Source organism: Lynx canadensis, chromosome B4, assembly GCF_007474595.2.
Source record: "Lynx canadensis isolate LIC74 chromosome B4, mLynCan4.pri.v2, whole genome shotgun sequence".
NCBI classification, from domain to species: domain Eukaryota; kingdom Metazoa; phylum Chordata; class Mammalia; order Carnivora; family Felidae; genus Lynx; species Lynx canadensis.
In genome coordinates this window covers 123706936-123730649 of record NC_044309.1, presented here as the reverse complement: position 1 = coordinate 123730649, position 23714 = coordinate 123706936, and the positions used below count along the sequence as shown (strand labels likewise).

Sequence of the window (23714 nt, the reverse complement as noted above, 5' to 3'; positions counted from 1 at the left end):
CCCCATCCTCACCTCGACGGGCACAATTTACCCTACTCTTCCGTTTTATATAGCAATGACAGTCTTCTAACTTACCCTCTGTTCTCTCTCCTACTCACACTTCCCTCCCCTTACCAGAATAGCATCTTAGCATTTTTTTTTTTTCTTTCGTTTCATGTATCCCAAAAGCTTGGAACTGTGCCTGGGACATGGTAGGAATTCGATATTGAAAGGAAGAAGAGAGGAAACATTATCTTTAATAACTACCAATATAAAAGCCCTCCCAATAGAGCTACTGTACTAGGCTTACCTAGTCCTCTATTGATAGATATTTAATTTGTTTCTTACTTTAAATACTATGCATAAGACTGCAGTGAACATCTTTGTGTTTAGAGCTTTCAGGCTCTCCTTGCACATTGCCACATGGCCTTCCAGAATGGTGGTCCCCCTTTATACTCCTAGGAGTAAGGAATAACAGTTCCATACTACCTGAGAGTGACTTTTAACATGGAAGCCACATTGGGCCACATCAGATGGGGTCACTGTTCTCAATCAGCACAGTGCTTGGTTTTTCCTTCTTTCAATGAATTAACATACGTTAAGCATCCAACCCATATCCGGCTTTGTCCTAGGGTTACTGGATGTCTAAAACCAAGTTGCCTGCTCTTAAGGAACATCCATCCCAGCTGAGATTTAGTGAGCTTGTCTGGTCACCAGATGTGTGGCGATGGTGAGGCCCTTTGTTCTCATCTGGATTTGTGGGCAAGCTTATTTCCTGCTCCTCTTGGGAGCAACCCAGAGTCAAAATGCTCTTGGAAAACATTGGGTGCTTATTTGCTTAAATACAGAAAACAAAAGCTGAACCCAAACCTTTTAAAAACAGACACTGCACAAAGCCAAAGTGAGGCTGAACAATCTCATCCAAGTGCTTACACTCTGTTATGACGGTAAGTAATATAACTAAGCAGGGGACTTTTTTTTTTTTAAATTTTTTAACGTTTATTTATTTTTGAGACAGAGAGAGACAGAGCATGAACGGGGGAGGGGCAGAGAGAGAGGGAGACACAGAATCTGAAACGGGCTCCAGGCTCTGAGCCATCAGCCCAGAGCCTGATGCGAGGCTCGAACTCACGGACCGCGAGATCGTGACCTGGCTGAAGTCGGACGCTTAACCGACTGCGCCACCCAGGCGCCTAAGCAGGGGACTTTTAAAGGCAAAGAGAAGTTCCCTCCCTCCGTGAGTCAGGTCTATAATTCCTTTGTTCAGTTGGAATTATTATTTCAGAGATCTTTTTTAACATGGTTTTCTTTTTTTTTAATGTTTTTTTTTTTAATTTATTTTTGAGAAAGAGAAAGAGAGAGAGATACAGAGCATGAGCAGGGGAGGGGCAGGGAGGGGAGAGAGAGGCAGGGACACAGAATGTGAAGCAGGCTCCAGGCTCTGAGCTGTCAGCCCAGAGCCTGACATGGGGCTCGAACTCAAGGACTGCAAGATCGTGACCTGAGCCAAAGTGGGACGCTTACCTACTGAGCCACCCAGGCACCCCAAAACATGCTTCTCAACATATGCTAAAATTACTCCATATTTTGTCAGCAAAATTCCAGTTGTGGTTGTCTTTTCTCTTTCTCTATTTAACGCACACATTTCACTCAAATGATGGTTTTTCCTTTTTTTTTTTTTTTTTTTAAATACCTACGCAAAAGTAGCTGACAGTCACGTGCTTGCCTGAGTCATCTTACCACATACCAGCGATTTGTTGGACACTCAAGATGAGCCAAGCACCCTGCTTACTGTTTTTCTCACATCATCTCATGTTGTCTACACAAGAGTCCTATGTGGTAGGGCCTGTTATTGTTCCCATTTTACAGTGAGAAGCCTGAGGCTTCTGGGTTAATCGCCCAGATACACAGGCCTACTATGCAAATTCAGGTCTCCTTATTCCAGGGCTTCTGCTCTTAAGCACGAACTCATGTAATGACTGCAGTATCGCAATCCACTAATCCCTATAACATGAAAGGACTCTTTGGGAAATGTTTTTGAGGGTTGATTTAATTATACATGATCTGTGTAAAGCACATCAAAAAAGAGGGCTCTATTTGGTCCAATAATAGTGAATGTTCAGTCCTCAGCCTACTTGGCCTGTCCAGAGCATGGTACCTCCATTTTTCATTCTCTCCTCCTTGGAACAGTTGCCTTCCAGGATACCACACTCTCCCATCTCCTCCTATCTTGCAGGCTGCCCCTCTCAGTCTCCTTTGCTGGTTCCTTCCCAATCTCCCTGGCACTTAATATTTAAATGTCTCAGGGCTCAATCCTTAAACTTTCCCTGCCCTTCCCTCCCACCCCCATCTCAATCTGCATTCGCTCCCTCGGTGACTTCATCCGGTCTCAAAGCTTTCTTTGCCATCTGCCAAACTTACGTCTCTTGCCTTAACCATCATCTGCACCCGAGTGTCCAATAAACTGTTCAAACCTGGAGGGCCCAAATAGATTGTCCCCTCCCCAAACCTGTACCTTCCTAGGTCTTCCCCTGCCCAGAAAAAGGCAACTCCATTCTTCCAGGTGTTCAGATGGAACACCTTGGAGTTCTCCTCAACCCCTCTCTCATATACCCCGCATTCAGTTTGCCAGAAAATCCTGTCCATGCTACCTTCAAACGATATTTTTAAATGAATAAAAATAAACAAACAAGCAAAATCCCTCTAACTACCAGTGTATAGGAAACAGAGGACAAAGGAACAAGTTAAACAACACGTAGGTATGTAATCAGCAATACCCAGAATGTACCGATTTCATCAACGCATACTGACAAGAGAAGAAAAGAAAAAGAAGTGGGAGCATCTCATTTCAGAGACACTTAAGATATATGAGGTATCTAAGGGGAGTCAAATTCATAGACACAGAAAGTAGAGTAGCAGTTGCCAGGGGCTGGGAGAAGGGGGCAGAGGGAGTTAGTGTTTAATGGAGACAGAGTTCGGTTTGGGAAGATGACAAAGTTCCAGACAAGGATAGTGGTGGTGGTGGTTGCATAACAATGTGAATGTACTTAATGCCACCAAACTGTAGACTTTAAAATGCTCCAGATGGGGCGGGGAGGGAGGGGCGGTGCCTGAGTGGCTCAGTTGCTTAAGCGTCCAACTCTCGATTTCTGCTCAGGTCATGATGTCACAGTTTCCGAGTTTGAGCCCCTTATCGGGCTCTGCACTGACAGTGCGGAGCCTGCTTGGGACCCTTTCTCTCCCTCTCTCTCTGCTCCTCCCCTGCTCATGCTGTCTCTCTCTCTCTCTCTCTCTCTCTCTCTGTCTCTCTGTTTCTCAAAATAAATAAACATGAAAAAAATAATCAAAATCAAAATAAAATGCTCCAAGGGGTAAAATTCTCATGTTATACATATGTTAGTACAAGGCAGCGTGTGGACTTTGGATCCTGATTTGAACAAATCAATTGTAAAAACATTTTACGGGTGTAAAATACGGACTGCATATTTACATATTGCTAGTGTTTTAATGTTACAGTTCTTATCTTTTAGAGATACACTTTGAAGTATTTATGACTAAAATTATATGTCTGGGATTTTCTTTAAAATAATCCCATGTATTGGGTAGAAATACAGATAAAATAACATTGGCCTGGTGTGAATTGTTAAAGCTGGCTGATGGGAATGGGGGGATTCCCTCCACATTCTCTCTAATTTGTATGTTTGACATTTTCCGTAATAAAAAAGTTCTTAAGATTTTTCAAAATCCAAAAACGGAGTACCTCTCATCTGGATTATCACAACAGCCTCCTAATGGTCTCCCTACCTCTGCCCTGCAGCGCCGCACCCCCCCCCCCCCCCGCTCCTGCTATTGCAACAGGTCAACCAGAAGCATCCTGTTAAAATCATGTCAGGCCTCTGCTTAGAAACTGCCATGGCTCCCAATCTCCTAGGAGTGAATCCAGTGGCCTAAAAGGTCCTATGTGAGGCATCCCCAGCCCGACTCTCTCTGACCTTCTCTCCTTTTCTCCTCTTTGTTCACTCTGTCCAGCCACACTGATTTTCTTCTTTCCCTGAAACACACCAAGCACACCCCATCTGAAGTCTTTCCACTGACTGTTCCTTCTTTTTTTAATTTTTTTAAATGTTTATTTATTTTTGAGAGACAGAGAGAAAGAGAGCACAAACAGGAGAGAAGCAGAGAGAGAGGGAGACACAGAATCCCAAGCAGGCTCCAGGCTCTGAGCCGTCAGCACAGAGGCAGGTCTGGAACTCACGAACCGAACCGTGAGATCATGACTCGAGCCGAAGCCAGATGCTTAACCGACTGAGCCACCCAGGCGCCCCTCCCCTGGCTGTTCCTCCTTCTGGAACCACGATCCCCTCATGTACCCATGTGGCTCGCTCCCTTGCCTTCCTCAGATCTTCATTCAAAATGCAGCTTCTCGAGGAAGATTTCCCTGGCCGCTCTTCTTTTCTCTTGCACCCCTTGCTCTGCTGCTGACCCCAACACCTCCTTTCCCTCTTCTGGGCTTCAATTTTCTCCTTAGAGATGATCACCATAGAGCTGGCTGGCTCAGTTGGTTGAGCATCTGGCTTTGGCTTAGGTCATGATCTCAGGGTTCGTGAGTTTGAGCCCTGCATCTGGCTCACTGCTGTCAACATGGAGCCCCCTTCGGATTTGGGCAGGAATTGCTGTCTGTTTTGTTTGGTACCCGGAGCAGCATCTGACACCAGAAAGGCCACCACTAACTATTTGCTGAAAGAAAGAAGGAGAATCAACGAGATTACTCGTTGGTGATCTTGGAGCGGCACTCATCCATCCCCACAGAAAATACTTATGGAGCCCTTGCTGTGTGCAGGGCATCACTACGGGACAAGAGTTTATGGATGCCCACCCCACCCCCCACCGCTACCGTCTTTGTGATTTTCTATGGGATGATTGATGTCAAAGCCGTGGTCAGAACATCTCATTTACATTAAATCATCCAGTCCACCTCAGAGGGCCACTCCATAAATGGAATTTGTTTTATTTCTTATTATTTTTTTAAGTTTATTTATTTTGAGAGAGGGAGTGTGAGCAGGGGAGGGGCAGAGAGAGGATCCCAAACAGGCTGCCCTCCATCAGCCCAGGGCCCCACGCGGGGCTCGAACTCACGAACTGTGAGATCGTGACCTGAGCCAAAATCAAGAGTCGGATGCCCAACCAACTGAGCCACCCAGGGGCCCCCATAAATGGAATTCACGAACAAAGTCTTAAAGTCCTGACAATTAGGGCTTTGCAAGTATTTGATGAATTTACTCTCTAAGTGTTGGCAATCCAGGTATGGTACGTTTCTCCTCATCCAGAAGAGGAGTTCCCTTTTCTAGTTAACTCTGTGTGGCTTGCCCGGGTTGTCCTGCTCCCGCCTGTCCCTGGTCCCATGGCCAGGTCCCTAGCCCACCGGTTGCTCCTCCCTCTACTTGCTAAATCTCTGGATTCATCTGCTGCTCCCAGCCCTCCCTCTGGTGCCTCGGTCACCCGGCTGCACCCCCACCATTTTCCCTCCACCATAGTGAAGTTCTCAAGGGCAGGTCTGTGTCTAATTCACCTTTGTGTCGCCAGCACCTGGCTCAGCGTCCAAAGAGAATTAACGTGAAAATAATATAACACAACGCCCACCATCAATCATACATTGAAAAACATTTTTTTTTTGAGCTTTCCAGTTATTTGGGTTTGCCACGGAACTTACATTTTAAAGCAATCTTCCTAAATTGAAGTTCTCTACTATTAGAACTTTCTGCTTGAGTCACACGCAAACTCCACGGTCCATTTTAAAGGTGATTGTAACACTGCGTCACCCACTTGTAGGACTGTCTGTTGTCTGTTCGCCCAAGACAATTAACCAAGTATGCCAGGCCAGATAAATGCCAGGCAAGGTAAAAATGAATGCCGGTTTTGCTACGGATGGAAACGTGGGCTCCAGAACTAGCTGGGGCAGGTCGTGGGGAAATGGAGCTAGAAACCGCTCTTCCTGAAGCATTCCAGACAGGGCTGCTCCTGGCCTCGGAGACTTCCCACAGTGCCCGTCCTGGGGATTGAAGTCCAGGCGAGGAGGGTGGAGAACCCGGCTGTGTGGCCCCTGACCCCCATTCAAACCCTGCTTCCCTCGCTCTCAGCTGTGTGATTTTGAGCAAGTTCCTGAACTTCTCCGAGCTTCCACCCTCTCTATAAAATGAGTATCTACATGGCATGATAACTAGGAGGATGAAATAAAAGACAGGTAAACACTCAGTGTGACAAGTGGCACACAGCAGACACAGAGCAAGGGAAATCTCCTTGCTCGTCCCACGTCTTCCTTGGGGAGCTGTGCGCTTCAAAGTTCCCCTGAGAAAAACACCAAATGCCCTTACAACACCCCGAGTAACGGCTGGGCATTATTATCCCCATTTTTCAGGTGAGGAAACTGAAACGTGAAGGTGTTAGGTTCCTACCAAGTGGCAAAAGCAGGGGCGCCCGGGTGGCTCAGTGGGTCGAGCATCCAACTCTTGATTTCGGCTCAGGTCATGGTCTCACGGTGGTGGGATGGAGCCCCGCACTGGCTCCTCGCTGGGCACGGCGCCTGCTTAGGATTCCCTCTCTCTCTCTCTCTCTCTCTCTCTCTCTCCCTCTGTTCCAACCTCACTCTCTCTTTCTCTCAAAAGAAAAAAAAAGTGGCAAAACTAGAATTTGCCCCCAATTCTATGCGACTCCCACATTGTTTGTTGACAGATTTTTTTTTTTTTTTCTGGCATTCATTTATTTTTAAGAGAGAGAGAGACAGGGACAGAGCATGAGCGGGGAGAGGCAGAGAGAGAGGGGGGACACAGAATCCAAAGCAGGCTCCAGGCTCCGAGCTGTCAGCACAGAGCCCGACGCGGGGCTCAAACCCACGAACTGTGAGATCGTGACCTGAGTGGAAGTCGGACACCCAACCGATTGAGTCACGCCGGTGCCCTGTTTGTCGACAGATCTTACACACTGTTGCCTCTAAAGAACTTCAGGGGCGCCTGGGTGGCTCAGTCGGTTAAGTGTCTGACTTCGGCTCAGGTCATGATCTCGCGGTCCGTGAGTTTGAGCCCCGCGTCTGGCTCTGTGCTGACAGCTCAGAGCCTGGAGCCTGTTTTGGATTCTGTGTCTCCCTCTCTCTCTGATCCTCCCCCGTTCATGCTCTGTGTCTCTCTGTCTCAAAGATAAATAAACGTTAAAAAAAAAATTAAAGCAACTTCATCTGGTTTATAATTTTCTTTGGGCTGGCTTTGTCTTCTGATTCAAGAACTGTTTCCTCTGCCATTTTAATCTTTTTTTTTTAACCAATGACTCAGAGGGGAATGAACACAGGGTTACTATTTCTTCTTCCTTCAAGAATAATGTTTTTATTTTTTCAGTAAAACTCAACATAACATTTCCCCCTGAAAAAATACAGAAGAATTTACACTAAAAAATACGCCCTCTCCCACCTTACCTCAAGCCCCAAACCTCCCTGCCTAGAGGCAACTGTTAGGTTCTTGTGGATCCTTCCAGAAAGAATCTTTGCATTTATAATCATGGCACAGCTGTAAGGGGGGAATCGAGGCCTTTTCCTGTATCAGGCAAATTAGTGTCCATGATATTGCAAATCAATCAAGTGCTGAGGGGAAAAAATCCTATTAGTCTGAAAGAATACGGAGAATTAAGGTAACCAAAGGCCGACCATTTGGGGAACAGATTGGATTTTTATTTCATTAAAGTGGCCTTTCAGCTCGGAGCTTCTGGAAAGTCCCACGGAAGGATGCACCTGTGACTAGCTTCTACATAAAAACGCTATTGTGTGCCCTCTGAAAAATACTGTCCTGAGGAATCTTCCTGTACAGAGTAAGCCGGGAGCTGGGAAAACGAGTTAAGCAACCACACAATTGTTATTTGTGCTTCCCTCTTTATCTCTTTCCAGCCACTTCATTTGCATTATTTCATCCGAGCCCCCCAGAAACCCCGAGGCGCAGAGAAGTGAAGAGGTTTTTCCCAGTGGCATGTGGCTCATACGTGGCACAGAGAGGACCTAAGCCCTTATCTCCTGCCTGTGTGCTTTTCCCCCGACATGGCTACAGGTCTGGGAGCCCAGCATCTAAGTGCCGGAATCAAGTGAATTACTCACGAAATGCTGGGACTGCACCCACGTTCACAGCAACACCATTCACAGGAGCCCAGAGGCGGAGCCAGCCCGCGTCCATCCCTGGAGGGCTGGGTAAACAACACGGGGTACACGCATACAGCGGAATATTACTCAGTCTTAAAAAGAAAGAAAATTCGGGGCGCCTGGGCAGCTCAGTCAGTTTACGTGGCTGACATTGGCTCAGGTCATGATCTCATGGTTCGTGAGGTCCAGCCCACATCCGGCTCTCTGCTGTCAGTGCAGAGCCTGCTTTGGATCTGCTGTCTCCCTCTCTCTCTGCCCATCCCAACTCTCTCTCACTCTCTCAAAACTAAATAAACATGCTTAAAATTTTTTTAAAAAAAGAAAGAAAATTCTGACACATGGCACAACACGGATGAACCTTGAGGACATTATGACAAGTGAAATCAGCCAGTCGTAGAAGGACAAATCCAGTATGATTCCACCCATAGGAAGTATCTAAAGTAGACAGATTCATAGAGATACAGGGTAGAATGGTGGTGACTAGGGCTGAAGGGAGGGAGAAACGGGGAGGTACCGTTCAGTGGATACAGAATTTCAGTTTGGGAAGAGGAAAAGTTCTGTGGACGGACGCCAGTGATGGTTGTAGAACAATCTGAAGGTGCTTAACGCCACTGAAATGCACACTTAAAAATGGTTTGGGGAGGGGCGCCTGGGTGGCTCAGTCGGTTAAGCGTCCGACTTCAGCCAGGTCACGATCTCGCGCTCCGTGAGTTCGAGCCCCGCCTCCGGCTCTGGGCTGATGGCTCAGAGCCTGGAGCCTGTTTCCGATTCTGTGTCTCCCTCTCTCTCTGCCCCTACCCCGTTCATGCTCTGTCTCTCTCTGTCTCAAAAATAAATAAAACGTTAAAAAAAATGGTTTGGGGCACTGGGCGGACTTTGGTTCAGGTCATGATATCACAGTTCCTGGGTTCAAGCCCCGTGTCCGGCTAAGCGCTGACAGCTCAGAGCCTGCAGCCTGCTTCGGATTCTGTGCCTCTTTCTGTCCCTCCCCCATCTGTGCGCTCTCTCTCTCAAAAGTAAATAAATATTTTTAAAAAATGGTAAAAGTAGCAAAGTCTGTTACATGTATTTTACCACAATTTTTAAGAATTGAAAATGAGAGGCGCCTAGGTGGCTCCGTTGGTTGAGCAGCTGACTTTGGCTCAGGTCGTGATCTCACGGTTTGTGGGTTCAAGCCCATCGGGCTTGCTGCTGTCGGCACGGAGCCTGCTTCGGATTCTCTCTCCCCCACCCTCTCCACCCCTGCCCCACTTGCTCTCTCTCCCTCAAAAGTAAATACACGTTTAAAAAGTTTTGAAAATGAAAAACACGGCTGAGACTCCTCTAACACAAATTCGGACAAGACAAAGGGCACGTCTCCGTTGCAGTCTGTTCACCTTGACGCTTGCTGAAACCAGACTGGTGTGGGCAACAGACATCTGGACACATCTGACTGCCCTGCACCCCCTTCCCCTTCCTTCTGAAAACGGAATCCTTCTTTTTGGTGGAGGAACCCACAGCGTAAAGCTCAAGGAAACCCTGACCTCACCAGTCACGTACGCCACCACTTGAGCAAACAGAAGCTTGGAAAAATTAAGGTAAAACACATAAATGCAGAGAGCGTATGCTCAGTGCACGTAGGCACAGATACGCCAGCCCTTCTGGCTTTAGGTCTCCAGGCCTGTGCCAGCACGGATTGGCTGTGTTGACTTGAGGTGAGTTCTGTAGTATCTCCGGGCTTCAATCTTCCTCGTTTGTGAAGAACGGGATGATAATAATAGTGCTTACTTCCTAGGGTGTTTATGAGACTGCATAAGTTAATACACGTAAGACACTGAGAATAGAGGAAGCGTATACAGTCTGCTTGGGCTGCCATAAATAAAAAGCATACAATGGGGAACTTAGACAATAGAAATTTACTTTCGCACAGGTCTGGAGGCTGGAAGTCTGAGATCGGGCTGCAGATAGGGCTGGATTCTGGTGAGAGCCGTCGCCCTGGCTTGCACAGGACCACCCAGGGCCATTTCTCTGGGTGTGTGTGAGGAGAGAGAGAAAGAGAGAGAGAGAGAGAGAAAAGGAGGGATGGAGGGCAGGGGAGGGGGAAGGGAGGAGGCAGGAGACCGTGTGGGGGGAGGGAGGAGATGGGGGGAGGGCGAGGGAGGAGAAAGGAGATGGGGAGAGGAGGGGAGAGAGAAAGGGAGAGATCTCACTTCCTTTTCTTACAAGGCCACCAATGCTGTCAGATTAAGACCCCATCCAGTCACTTGAGGGGTTGGGGTTTCAACATATGAATTGCAGGGAGTGGGGAGGACACACAATTCAGTCCTTAGCAGTAACTACTAGCTGGTTTTCTTGTTACTGTAAGTATTAGTCCTATTGCATTTCCGGAGGGTAACCGACATCATCTCCTTTTTTTGAGAGCGGGCTTTGATAGGGAGAAAGGGGCAAGTCAGTGGAGGAAAAGGTGAAGTCTTTGGTTGCCTGAGGACGAGGAATCTGAGGAAGAAGAAGGGAGGGTTCTTTCCAAAGAGCCTCCCGGTGGTGTTAACCTAGTGCCAGTCCTAAGTTGTACTTTCCCCCAGAAGCAATGCACTTGAACTTTTCACACAGGTATTTTTTAAAATAAATAGGGATTTGGCATATTAGAAAAAAAGTAGAAAATGCGGAAAACTAGAAAGAAGATAAAACACCCATAATCCACCTTCCAAAGACAAGTACTAATAGCAATATGGTGTCTTTGGGTGCAGGCTGGAGGCACCCCACGGACGCATGAGGCAAGGGGAGAGGGAATTCTCGAGGCTCATTCCTTTTGCCACTTCAGTGCTCTCATGAGCAGCTCCTGTTACCAGATTAATGGGCGGAGAGGTCCCTGCTGCCCATGAATCTGGAACCACCTTTCTCCTGCCCACTTGCCACCGGGGCCTCCAGCCTCACTTTGCTTTTGGGTGGCCTCAGCCCCCAATATCTTTCCACAAGTCCCCTTTTGCTTAAGTAGGCCAAAGACAGTTTCTGTTGCTTACAATCAACCAATCCTAGCTGATAAACCGAAGCTGTCAATTTTTTTTGAAAACTGCAGTTTAAAAAAAAATTTTTTTTAGCGTTTATTTATTATTGAGAGAGAGAGAGACAGAGACAGGGCATGAGTGGGGGAGGGCAGAGAGAGAGGGAGACACAGAATCTGAAACAGGCTCCAGGCTCTAAGCTGTCAGCACAGAGCCCAATGTGGGGCTCGAACTCACAAACTGTGAGATCGTGACCTGAGCCGAAGTTGGGCGTTTAACCATCTGAGCCACCCAGGCGCCCCTATTTGTTTTCATTTTTTTAATGTTTTTATTTATTTTTGAGAGAGACAGAGTGGGAGCAGGGGAGGGGCGGAGAGAGAGAGGGAGACACAGAATCCGAAGCAGGCTCCAGGCTCCGAGCTGTCAGCACGGAGCCCGACGCGGGGCTCAGATCCAAAAACTGTGAGATCGTGACCTGAGCCGAAGTCAGCGCTCAACCGACTGAGACACCCAGGCACCCCTGAAAACTGAGTTTTTGATGGCTACATGATCTTCCATTTCAGGGCTGTATCCTGAAATGTACATTAAGTACACGAGGTGCACTCAGCCAGGTCCATTTTGCCAGACACTTAGGTTAGATAAACAACTTTCCCGGGGGCCTGGGGGGCTCAGTCCGTAGAGCGTCTGACTCAGGTCAAGATCTCACGGTTTGAGGGTTCAAGCCCGTCATCAGGCTCACTGCTGTCAGCCTGTCAGTGAAGAGTCTGCTTCAGATCCTCTGTCCCCCTCTCTCTGCCCCTCCCCAGCTTGCACTCTCTTTAAAAAAAAATAAAAATAAAATAAACAACTTTCGCTCCTGGATATCAACAATAATACCAAATTCATGTAACAGTTGCTTTTCTGTCGTCCCTTTCTCCTGTCTCTGTCCCCACTCACCAGGACTTTACTCCAGCTATCACCTTTTTAAAGTTTCTTTCTCTTTATGTATTTATTTGATTTTATTTTTTAGAGAGAGAGAGAGAGAACAGGGGAGAGGGATAGAGGGAGAAGTGAGGCATCTCTCTGGGACCTCTTTTATAAGGGCACTGAAGCCATTCATAAGGGCTTCACCCTCATGACCTAAACACCTCCCGATACCATCACATTGAGCAGTAGGATTTAACATGTGAGTTTAGGGGAGGTACACAGACATTCAGTGTTATGGCATCCAGCAAGAGGGGACTGGTTACGTAAATTATGATACATCCATAAAATGCAATGCTAAGACCCCATAACAAGAATGAGCAAGCTCTAATGTAGTGATATGCACGTTCTCCAAAACAGTCTTTAAATACAATAAAGCCAGAGCACGGCACATAGCCGTGTGCATGGCATACTGCCATTTCGTTAAAAAAAAAAAAAAAGGAAAGGAAAGAGGAGAAGAATCTATACATGTACATGCTCATGAATACAGATAATATCTCTGTAAGAATTTACAAATTAGTAACAGTAGTCACCTCTGTTAAGGGGTTAGGAAACTTGAGACAGATGGGAGTAACTTTTGCTGCATGTGTCTTTTGGCACCTTTTGAATTTTGGATCATATGATTGCAAAGAATATTAATAATGAGGAAGAAACCTAAAAAAAAAAAAAGTTGTAGCGAGAGTAAAGTCCTGGTGAGTAGGGACAGAGATAGGAGGAAGGGAAGACAGGGTAGACAAAAAATAATACCACGAATTTGGCATTATTGTTGATATCGAGGGCAAAAGTTGGACCTACAAAGAAGGGAGAGGATGGTCTAGGTGTGTGGGGCTGAAGAAGTGTGCAAATTCACCTGACACGCCGGCCGGCCATTACCATCCCAGCCGGGCTCATATTAGTGATGTGTTTGAAAGGGCAGGTGGGTGTGGCCTGGAGTCAGGGAGAAACAGTCGGCCCTCAGGATTCAAGGTGCCGTGGTTGACATGGAACTTTCCTACAGGGCTTCAGGTTATGGGAGACATCGTGGTAACTAGTCTTTGTGGACCAGGTGGCGGAGGAAGGTTTATTTCGCAAAGATGCACGTGAAAGGTTGGAGTCAGGAGAAGGGAAGGAAACCAGGTCAGGGAAAGAAGAAAAAGAAGAAAAATTAAAATGATAGAAAACCTAGTTTGGACCAGCCACTGTCCTAGCAGTATGTGTGGACTTGTGGACTTTGCCAACATCCAGGCCTCCTGTCTTCTGGTAACAGCAGAAACGGGATGGCTGGATCTATTCAGAATTTTTTGAGAGCCCCCAGACTGTCTCCCCAAGTGGTCACACTATTTTGCGTTCCCACCAACAGTGCACCAGGGTTGTAATTTCTCCACATCCTCGCCAGCATTGTTATTTTCTGTTTTCTGCAGACTAGGTTTTATTATATTTTCTTAAAACTCACTGGATGCAGCATAGAGAATGGATCCGAGGGGCTCCAGGGTTAACTCCTGTGGGCCTGGATGAGTTGCTAAAGTGAGAGATGTGCCTGCGCAGCACTGGCCTCTGTTCAAGACATAATAATGTTCTAATAGCGCTGCTTTGTAACCACGGAGCCAAGGCAAGTTTCAGGGAAGCTTGTCACTGCCAGCCTGTCAGTGTTGTTCATTGTCACCTGTGAGACTAGTGATGTGTGCCTTGTCTCAGTGAAACCCCCTTGGGCTCTGCCTTTGGGATGGTTACAGAGCAGGAATCTCCCATGTGACCAGCAGGGTATAAGCAGCCCAGCCTGCACGCCAGTTTGGACACTGATCCTAAGATGTTGAGGGCGAGTGTCGGTGGTTCCTGATCTGAAAGAGAAAGTATACCCACTCCGCCCTGTAACAAAAGGACAATGGTGCCCACTTCCGGCCTCCCCAGACCCTTTGTTGTGATGCAGACTTCGGCTACTCCCTGTGCATGATCTCACTTTAACGCTATTACCATATTTTAGCCTTTTCCTGCAACATTGTCTTGGGGATCCTAACAGGGCTTCCTTAGGGCTCACCCCCTGTCTAACTGCTCCCCCGACCACAAAGGGGAATGACTGGTTCTATAGTTTCCCAGTGCCTGGCACAAAATACACCTGTATCCTAAATATTTGCTGAATAGTCCAGGTTAGGAGAGGTAAGGAGTGCAGAGTGGGGACAGGAGTCCTACAGTCTAGCGCCTTCTGCCGCCCACCGGGTCACACAGATCACTCGGCAGTGCCTCGCCTGTAGTAGCTGCTCAGTAAACATTTCTCAAATGAGTAAGTGAACGTACGAAGAAATCAATGTTCCGTTTACCTGGGCTCGGCAACGACATCAAAGGTGCTACAGAGCAAAAGAAAGGAAGGTCAGTGAGGAAGCTGCATGGGGCTTGTCTTTCTCCAGGCCTTCTGGACACGTCTCTCTCATGACTGCTTCTCTCAACCCTTTTAGACAAGATGGCCTGAGCTTATTAACTTGTCCTGAAGTTGGTTCTCAGCGAGAGGTCCCAACTGACTTTATTCTGACATTTTACCCACATTTCACCCACGCGCCTCAACAGCACTGTATGGGTTCGCTGGCCTGTTTTGAATGGCCAATAATGGTTTAAAAGCCGATTTCTTTTTCCTGCCAGTTTTTTCTTTTCAATCTTGCCTTTTTACCAGTTTCCTTTTCCCAAAATTGCCCATAATTTTTCTCTGCCCTAAAAACCTCTAAATAGAGACTTTCTCCACTTTAAGAAAAATGTCTTTTGAAGTCCTATATATATAAAGAGATCTTAAAGTGCCATCATTTCTTGGGCTTCTCTCCTTTTATCTTCCTTAAGTACCAACTGGCTCCCCACAATGTGTGAAGTTTTTCTCAAGCTCCGTTTTATTTCTATTCGGTAGCCACAAAACCCCTTTTGTGCTTGAGATGGGCTTCGGCGGAAAGATCTAGGAGTAAGTGTTCATTTTTAGATTTTTCCGAGAATAAATCAAAATGACCTCAATGTTTCACTGAAATTATTGGGGGGAGGGGAGAGTGGAATTGCCCCTGGCTTTGGTACTTGGAAGATGAGCACCCAGTTTCTTAATCCAGCCCTTTTAAAACAGCGATACAGATAGCGTTTGTAACCATAATAATAATTAAGGTGTTAGTAACACAAAAGAGAAATAAACCAAAGAGCTTATCTTGGGCAAAGGAATGCACTTTGGTATTTATATCTGGAAACGGGTTTGCCCGAATTCTGGCAACTTCCTTGCTACATATCCAGACAAGAAGGAAGCGGCTCTGTGAGACACTGACTCAAGAAGGGCTAGAGAGATACATGGTTTCCTCACCCAAAGGTGCTGCCTCAGTCATGTTTCCTACCCCATGCCATGAGGCCAGGGCCTTCCCTTTCACGTCTCATCCACACCTCCTCTGAGTAAACCTGAGATAATAGTGAAGCATTTTTTTGTATTTAAGGTATAGTAGTTGGGGACTCCTTCAGATGCAACCGACAGAAACTCCAAACCAGCTAGATTAAATAAGAGACAATTTATTGGTTTAAGGAAAGGAATGTCAGCTTCAGGCACAGCTTGATACAGGAGCTCAAATGATGTCATCAGGACTCCTGATCTCTTAGTTTTTTTTTTAATGTTTATTTTTGAGAGAGACAGAGACAGAGTGTGAGCAGGGGAGGGGCAGAGAGAAAGGGAGACAGAATCCAGAACAGGCTCCGGGCTCTGAGCTGTCAGCACAGAGCCCGGCACGGGGCTCGAACCCACAAACCGCGAGATCATGACCTAAGCCGAAGTCGGACGCTTAACCGACTGCGCCACCCAGGCGCCCCAGGATTCCTGATCTCTTAGACAGGCTTTCTCTACTGGAGATCATAATGATCAATGGAAGCACATACCAGCTTAGCATCCTCAGAGGAAGGAGAGGATGTTTCTTTGGCAAAAAAAAAAAAAGCCTTAAGGAAGATTTTGAATGGTATCATTTGGGTCATGAGCCCAATTCTCCCATGCATGAGGTCCAAGGATGCGGCTATGACCCAAGCCACTCAAACCAGACAGGGCAGCTTTTCCCATAGGGAAGAAGAGGGAAGAGACGTCAGGCAGGAAAACGCAACAGATCATTCTCACAAAAGGCCTTTCAGAGTAACTTAGTGGAATAGCGGGCAGGAGGAAGTAAGTCGGGGATGGGGTGCTAGCTATGGGACAATTTCTTTCCCTTCCAATTTTTTTCCTTTCCTCCTCCCTTCCTTCGTGTCTTCCAACAATGCGCCTTCCTCGCTGAAAAACAGCAGGAGCAGCAGCTGCGACTGCAGACTTAAGACACATTAAAATGAAGATTTTAATAGAGATAGGAACAACAGAGACTGAGCAGGCTTCCCAAGAACGAGTCAGGAGGGAGACTGTTGGCTGCCGCAGGGGAGACAAGGCAGGCCAGGCAAAGAAGATGGCCCGCATCACGTCACGGCTTTGCAGCCGGGGAGTCACATTCATTCAGTACCGTGGCTGGGCAGGGGCTGCATGGTGGGAAAGGGGGGCCTATGGGAGAGGAGCTAGGAGAAGGACCCCAGGGCAGATTGGAAGGCTTATTGAACCTCACGCCGAAATGTTTGCACTTGATCCTATCTCTAGGTTCGAGAGAGCAGGGGAGGTCTTTAACCCTAGAATTCGTTTTTCAAATATTTTGATGATGACATCTCTGGCAGCTGAGGGGGAGGTGAGGCAGGATTGGGCAAGACTGTTGCCAAGGAACCCAATTAGGAATCTAGGGTGGGAATCCGGGCGAGAAGTGACAAAGACCCCGAAAGGCCGCGGCAGAAGGAAGGGTGGGGGTCCAGAGGCAGAGCTCAGGTAGAATCCATGGGATTTGGTTCCGCTACAGTTCGGGGAAGGATTGATTTACAGAAGAGGAATGTGGAGACCAAGAGTTGGAAGCAAGGAGCTACTGCCCTCCCCCGGCAAATTATTGACAGAATAAATCATCCATAAGAGACAAAGTCCATTGTATTCTCAGAACAGAAGCTGCCTGTCACCAGGAAACAACATCAGGAGGTACTCGTTGTGTAAGTGTAGCTTTTCATTTCATTCACTTCTCTGCAAATATTTACCAGGCTCCTGTTATGTGCCAGCTCCAGTGCTGCATGCTGGGTATAAGCTGGGGAATGAAACACACATGGGTCCCGTCATCATGGAGCTTTCTATATACCCTCCAGGGGGAGAAGGACAACAAACAAATGCGTGTAGAACTAAAATTTACCAACTGTGTATGGAGGCAATCGATTCCGGGTCCAATGAGAAGAAATGAAGAGATAGGGAGCAGGAGACCTCCCAGAATAGGGGTCAAGATGAAGTTGGGTTCTGGGTGGGACCGTTCACATCTCCTTCGTCTGGGGCGGACATTTCTGAAATAACAAAAATATTGATACGTGGATAAACCTCATTTTGAGTTCACATATCTCTCTCCCCATGTATCTTGTGGTTTCAAATACACTCTGAGTAACAACACTTGTTTTGCCTTCAAGGGTTTATGACTATAACTCACTTTGTTGTATTTTATTTTTATTTTTATTTTTATTTTTATTTTTAAGTAGGCACCACACCCAACCTGGGACTTGAACTCATGACCCTGATATCAAGACTCGCATACTCCACCAACTGAGCCAGCCAGGAGCCCCTCACTTGTTATTTTAAAATTTACAATATAATTCTTCATATATGGTGATTGAGTTACCCGATGTGCCTGTGGTAACAACAGTGGCTCCCACTGGGTGAGGCTTTCCTCTTTCCAACCTCTTGTGTAGACCCCTCCCACACTGACGTTGTGGCCATGTGACTTGCTTTGACCAATGGGACATTAGGAGACATGGCACGGTGCTCCAGCATTGGGCTTGCCCTCTCTCACTGCGGGAGAACGACAAGTGAAGACGCCTGAGCTGTTTTACTGGAAATGAAGGAGCAGAGATGAGGATTCCGGCATGGCGTCCTAGATCCATCGACTCTCAGCCAGCCTAGAAACTATCACCACACGAGTGACCCCAGATGAAACCAGCAAAAAACTCCCTAGCTCAGAATATCTAACTAGCTGAATGCAGTCCGAGGGACCAACACTGAGTAAATTAAGGGATTGCTGTTTTCAGCCACTACATTTTAGGGTAGTTCTTTCTATGCAGCAATAGATAACTGATAGGGTGTAATCTTCAAACAGCTTAATTATTTTTGTTTTATAAACAAGGAAACTTAAAAGCAGCAAAGTGAAATGACTGTCCTAAGGTCTCACAACAATTTGGGGGTAGACCTAAATTCTTGACATCACGTCTTAGACTCTAAGACCCAATTCTTCTCTGCAACTTCCAACATCTCTTAGAAAATACCCAAACCTTAATCTACTACTTAACGATGGCTCGCCAACTTTCTAGTTTTCTTAGCAGGCAACTCAAAGTGTTATTGGGATCGTGGACTTCGATTCAATTTTAAATGATTAAGAACCAAGATTAGATATAAGTGTAGGAATAAATAGAACTGAACTCATCATTTTGAAAATAGCCACACAACCTCATAACCAAACCTCATAACTTCTTGGGAAATATATTATTTTATCAATTCCAGACAACAGACTAGTTGAGAGGAAACAGAAGAACATTTTACTCAACTTGTTAAAAAGAAATCATTGTGACTTTCTCTAATGTGCTTATAGAAGGACTGCATTATTCTAGTTCTTTGAAATATTAAAATAACAAACCTGAGGTGGTGTAATCTAACACATATGTTTCTAAGTCTTTACAGATAGGAAATCATTTGTTTCCCAGGACATAAAAGAAACCCATTTCTCTTAAATGTTTTCTGTCCTTTTTTTTTTTCCAGCTTGAAAACTACTTTCAACTTTTTAATAATGAAGACTTGAAGATGTTAAATTACTTGCCCAAAATTACACATTACAAATCAGAGAGACGGAATCAAATATTTTTCTTTCTGATGCCAAGGCTCATTCTCTCACTGCCCTAAGTAAAATAACTATTATTATACAAGTAACACAAGCTCATAAAAACCCAAACTACGAGAGAAATATACAGACTAAAAGGTCCCCCTCTCACCGTAGGAAGCCCTGTTGGTTACTTACCTGACTTTATTCCCCACTTCCTTCTTCCTAAGAGCACCTGGATTTTTTCCCAGTTTCTTATCCTCCCCCCAAGAACCAAATGATTCCAGGGAGGTGGGCGCTAGCTGAGTTGGAGGTGTGGTTCTGATTTGTCTATTTTTAATTTTTTTTAATGTTTATTTATTTTGAGAAAGAGAGACAGAATATGAGCAGGGGAGAGAGAGAGGAGAGAGAGAGAGAGAGAGAGAGAGAGAGAGAGAGAGAGAGAGAGACAAAGACAGACAGAATCCGAAGCAGGCTCCAGGCTCCGAGCTGTCAGCACAGAGCCCAGCACCGGACTCGAACCCACGGACTGTGAAATCGAGACCGGAGCCCAAGTTGGATGCTAAAGCCCCCTGATTGGTCTATTTTTAAGTCAATTATAGTGGTCTTGGTAGGGACAAGGACATGTGACACACGTAACACATAGGGGGCGTCAGCTGCCCGTTTGTTCTTCAAAAGACAGAAAGCTTGACTGTCCTGAGGATGTCCTCTCAGATCGGCAGCCGCAGGAGCCCGAACCGAATGACGGCCACTGCACCGCCTGGGCATTGGAACCAAGTTTCCCAGCGGCTGCGTCCAGCCGTGCTGGAGCGTGGCCGGGATCCCAAGACAGGCTTGTGGCCGGGTGACCCGGGACTCCTCTGGCAGGAGACTCTGGCCTCCTCAGCTGCCGGTGTGAAGTCTGAATGTTTCTCCTGAAACTACTGACTGCACCCGTCTCCCAAGAGGCGCGCTGCCTGAGAACAAAGCCTACTCACTGACGATGGCAAAGCAGAAAGATAGAAAGAACCTGGGTCCCCAGTGATCTCCTGAGCTGCTGAGTTAATGAACCCCAGAGTCCCTCTCCCCACGGACTTCTCGTTTTACAAGATAATACGTTTCCTTATTGTGTGAGCCACCGAGTTGGGGTTTTCTTTACTTGCGGCAGAAAGCATTGCTACTGATACAAATCACCTCCGAACCCACTTCCCAGAAAGAAGTTCTGAGAACAGTTTACTCTGAACGTTTCCAATACATTTACCAACATACATCTCATTTTGCAACTTGATTTATTTTGTAGTCATCAATATATATACTATGTACATCCTTCCACATCAGTACATAGAGATCTTCCTTCATGTTTTTCATGGCCACATAGAATTCTATATAGGGATGTGCTCTAATCACTGTGCTTTTATCCTTGACCACTTATCTTGTACCCTTTTTCTGCATCAAAAGACAGGAGGAGAGACCCACTGGCAGAGCCTTCCCTAGAGGTCAAATTACTGTGTTCTTCCTCTTTCCATTGCAAGTGGGGCCACGTTGAAGGCAAGGGAAATATACTTTTAAATGAACACCAAAGGCAGTCTGAGCACATAAACCAGCCTTAAGAACAAAAGAAGGCAGATGTTTTGTGGAAGCAAGATCTCCCAGCAAGGCCTGGTCGCAAAGAGGCAACCTGAGACTATGTGAGGAGCAGGGATATTCCAGACTATTCCAGCCACGGGAGCCTCCTCCTACCCTCTCCTCTTTTCTTCATTGATGCTCCACTCCGTCGACCTAGCCTCCTCTGGTGTGCCAGGTTCTAGGGGCCCCGGGGGAGGTGGGGCGTGAGGTGGCTTAGCGGGAAGAAGCGTCCAGCAGGAAGAGGTCAGGAGGCACAGCGACCTGCTCGGCCTCCAGCTCGGTCTCCCGCCCCCCACCACCCGCGGGGCCCCGCCTCCAACACGTTCAGGCCCCCCGGCCCCGCCCCCTCCCACCCCGGCCCCGCCCCCTGCTCCCTTCCTGGAACACCGACCTCTGGAAGAGATAGTCCGCGCCCTCATCGCTCTATGTGGGGTTCTTTTGAGTCTGTAAACAAGCAAACAAACCAAAACCAACAACAACAACAACAACCCCCCCCCCCCAAACAAAGCAGAACAAAACTGCCAGGAAGTATTCATTCTCACCTGCAGCTGTTTATTGTTAGAGCGAAACAGCCAATGTGGTTCACCTAAGGTGAGCCTCCACCTTACCTTCTGAGAGATGGAGGGGTCCTCAAATCCTAAACCCATCACAAAAGTCGGATGCTGAAGACCCAGCTCTGCACCCTGATCCTCACAGGAGCTGCTTCTGGCAAGAACTGCACTTGCTCGCCGTTCCGGGATGCGTTCCACGTTCAGCCAGCTGATTTCAATCGCTCTATCGACCTCAAACTAGCCCGGCTTAGAGATGGATTTTGTCTGGGTGGGAAGATAAAAGCAGCTGGCTTGACTTGTTCTGAGCTGTTGGAGGCCTGCCTACCTATCACGGCAAAATTAAAATAGCACCCAGCCACATCACACATTCAATACACTTTTAGGGTTTTGCTGTAAATGTTACTCGATCAAAATGGAGAACAGTGAGTATATTATGCCAATGTTTACATAAAAAGAGGGAAATACAAATTTATATGTATGTTTACTTATTTGGAAGAGAAAAGGATAATGGAAGAACACACCATTAAAAAGAACAGTCATCTGTAGAAGAAGGGAAGAAACTAATTAGAACAGAAATAAAATCTAGACTTCTTCGAGTATACCTTGTTTTGTAGATTCAAGGAATCATGCAATATTTTATATGGTTGTAAAAAATAAAATCAAATGATAAAAAAAAGCAATATCGAGGGGTGCCTGGGGGGCTCAGTCGGTTAAGTGTCCGACTTCGGCTCAGGTCATGATCTCACAGTTGGGGAGTTTGAGCCCCACACGGGGCCCTGTGCTGACAGCTCAGAACCTGGAGCCTGCTTGGGATTCTGTGTCTCCCTCTCTCTCTGCTCCTCCCCTCCTCGCTCTCTGCCTTTGTCTCTTTCAAAAATAAATAAACATTAAAAAAAATTTTAAGCGATATCTAATACTGCAAGTTAAATTTTTAAAAAGGAACAAAAAGAAGGTAACTGTGTGTTCAATATCCAGCATTAGCCACATTGTGAAGAACTAAGACCAAGATCACAGTCAGCACTCGTGGGGCACCATTCGAGGGTTTCAGAGAACCAACTCATGCTTTTGAAAACCAGTAAATAAAAGAATCAAACATTTCTCTGGTCTTTCCTCTACAAACTCTACTTCAGGGGAACGAAATAATCGATGAGGGGGTATTTCCTCTTATAGCATCCCAACTATTAAAGGAATGATGAAATTAGAATATCAGCGTTTTACAACTTTTAATGAATTCATGGCTCTAGGCAAAGATCACCAATGGTTGCAAATATCTCACAGACACTGTGTGGCCCTGATGGATGGAGGTACCTCTGAGGAGGCTTCCAAAAGCAACTGCATCTGAATCTAATCAAGTAACTAGACTGACTACCCCTCAGAGGAAATACCGAGGAAAGGACACGTTAAATGGCACTGTGAGGTGCAAAGTAGCAGAATCCACACTGTGGTAAAGTCCTCAAGACAAGCAACCTGGTTTATTCAACAATAAAAATTGTAAGTAAAAAGAAGAGAAATGAAGGGGAAAATCTATAGACTGAAAGTACAGTAAGACCTTGGATTGTGAGTAACTTGTTCTGTGAATGTTCCACAAGGCAAGCAAGCATTTCTAATAAATTTTAACTTGATAAACGAGCGAAGTCTTGCAATATGTGTAGTACGCGACACCGAATGTCCCATAATCACAACTGAGCCACCGGTTCTTGAAATTCGTTTTGACATACAAGTGCTTTGGATTACAAGCACGTTTCCAGAATGAATTATGCTCGCAAACCAAGGTTTTACTAATATTTTTGAGAGGCGCCCAGCTGGTTCAGTCGGTGGACCTTGAAACTCTTGATCTTGGGGCTGTGGGTCGAACCCACGTTGGGTGTAGAGATTACTTAAAAGTAAAATCTTAAAAAAAGTATATGAAACATTCATTTGTAATGAATTGACTTCATTTGGATCCTGCTTCAAACAAACTATTAAAAAAAAAATCTATTCTCGGGGCACCTGGGTGGCTCAGTCGGTTAAGCGGCCGACTTTGGCTCAGGTCATGATCTCGAGGTCTGTGAGTTCGAGCCCCGTGTCGGGCTCTGTGCTGACAGCTCAGAGCCTGGAGCCTGTTTCAGATTCTATGTCTCCCTCTCTCTGACCCTCCCCCGTTCATGCTCTGTCTCTCTCTGTCTCAAAAATAAATAAACATTAAAAAAAAATTAAAAAAAATCTATTCTCTAACAAGCACAAAAACATTAACACTGGCTAGGTATTTGATGGTATTAATATTTTATGTTGTCTTTGGGTTTATGTGGTTATGTGTATTTTTTTCTAATTTGTTTTTTACATTTATTTATTTTTGAGAGACAGAGAGCAAGCAGGGGAGGGGCAGAGAGAGAGGGAGACACAGAATCCGAGGCAGACTCCAGGCTCCGAGCTGTCAGCACAGAGCCCGATGCAGGGCTCGAACTCACAAACCTGAGATCATGACCTGAGCCGAAGTCGGACGCTTAACCGACCGAGCCACCCGGGCACCCCTTTGTAATTATCTTTTTTAAAGGAGTTCTTATCTTTTAGAAATGTTGAAATAATTACAAATGAAATGACAGGGCAT

General features: G+C 46.2%; 1 long non-coding RNA gene across 1 annotated transcript; it reads right to left on the bottom strand.

The window, feature by feature from the left end:
- Window positions 1-15859: 15859 nt before the first annotated feature.
- Window positions 15860-21353, bottom strand: LOC115518385. Its single transcript, XR_003970251.1, has 3 exons — window positions 21185-21353; window positions 17310-17454; window positions 15860-17207 (listed from the first exon to the last, which is right to left on the bottom strand). It is a non-coding gene; the product is annotated as an uncharacterized LOC115518385 (long non-coding RNA).
- Window positions 21354-23714: the final 2361 nt, after the last annotated feature.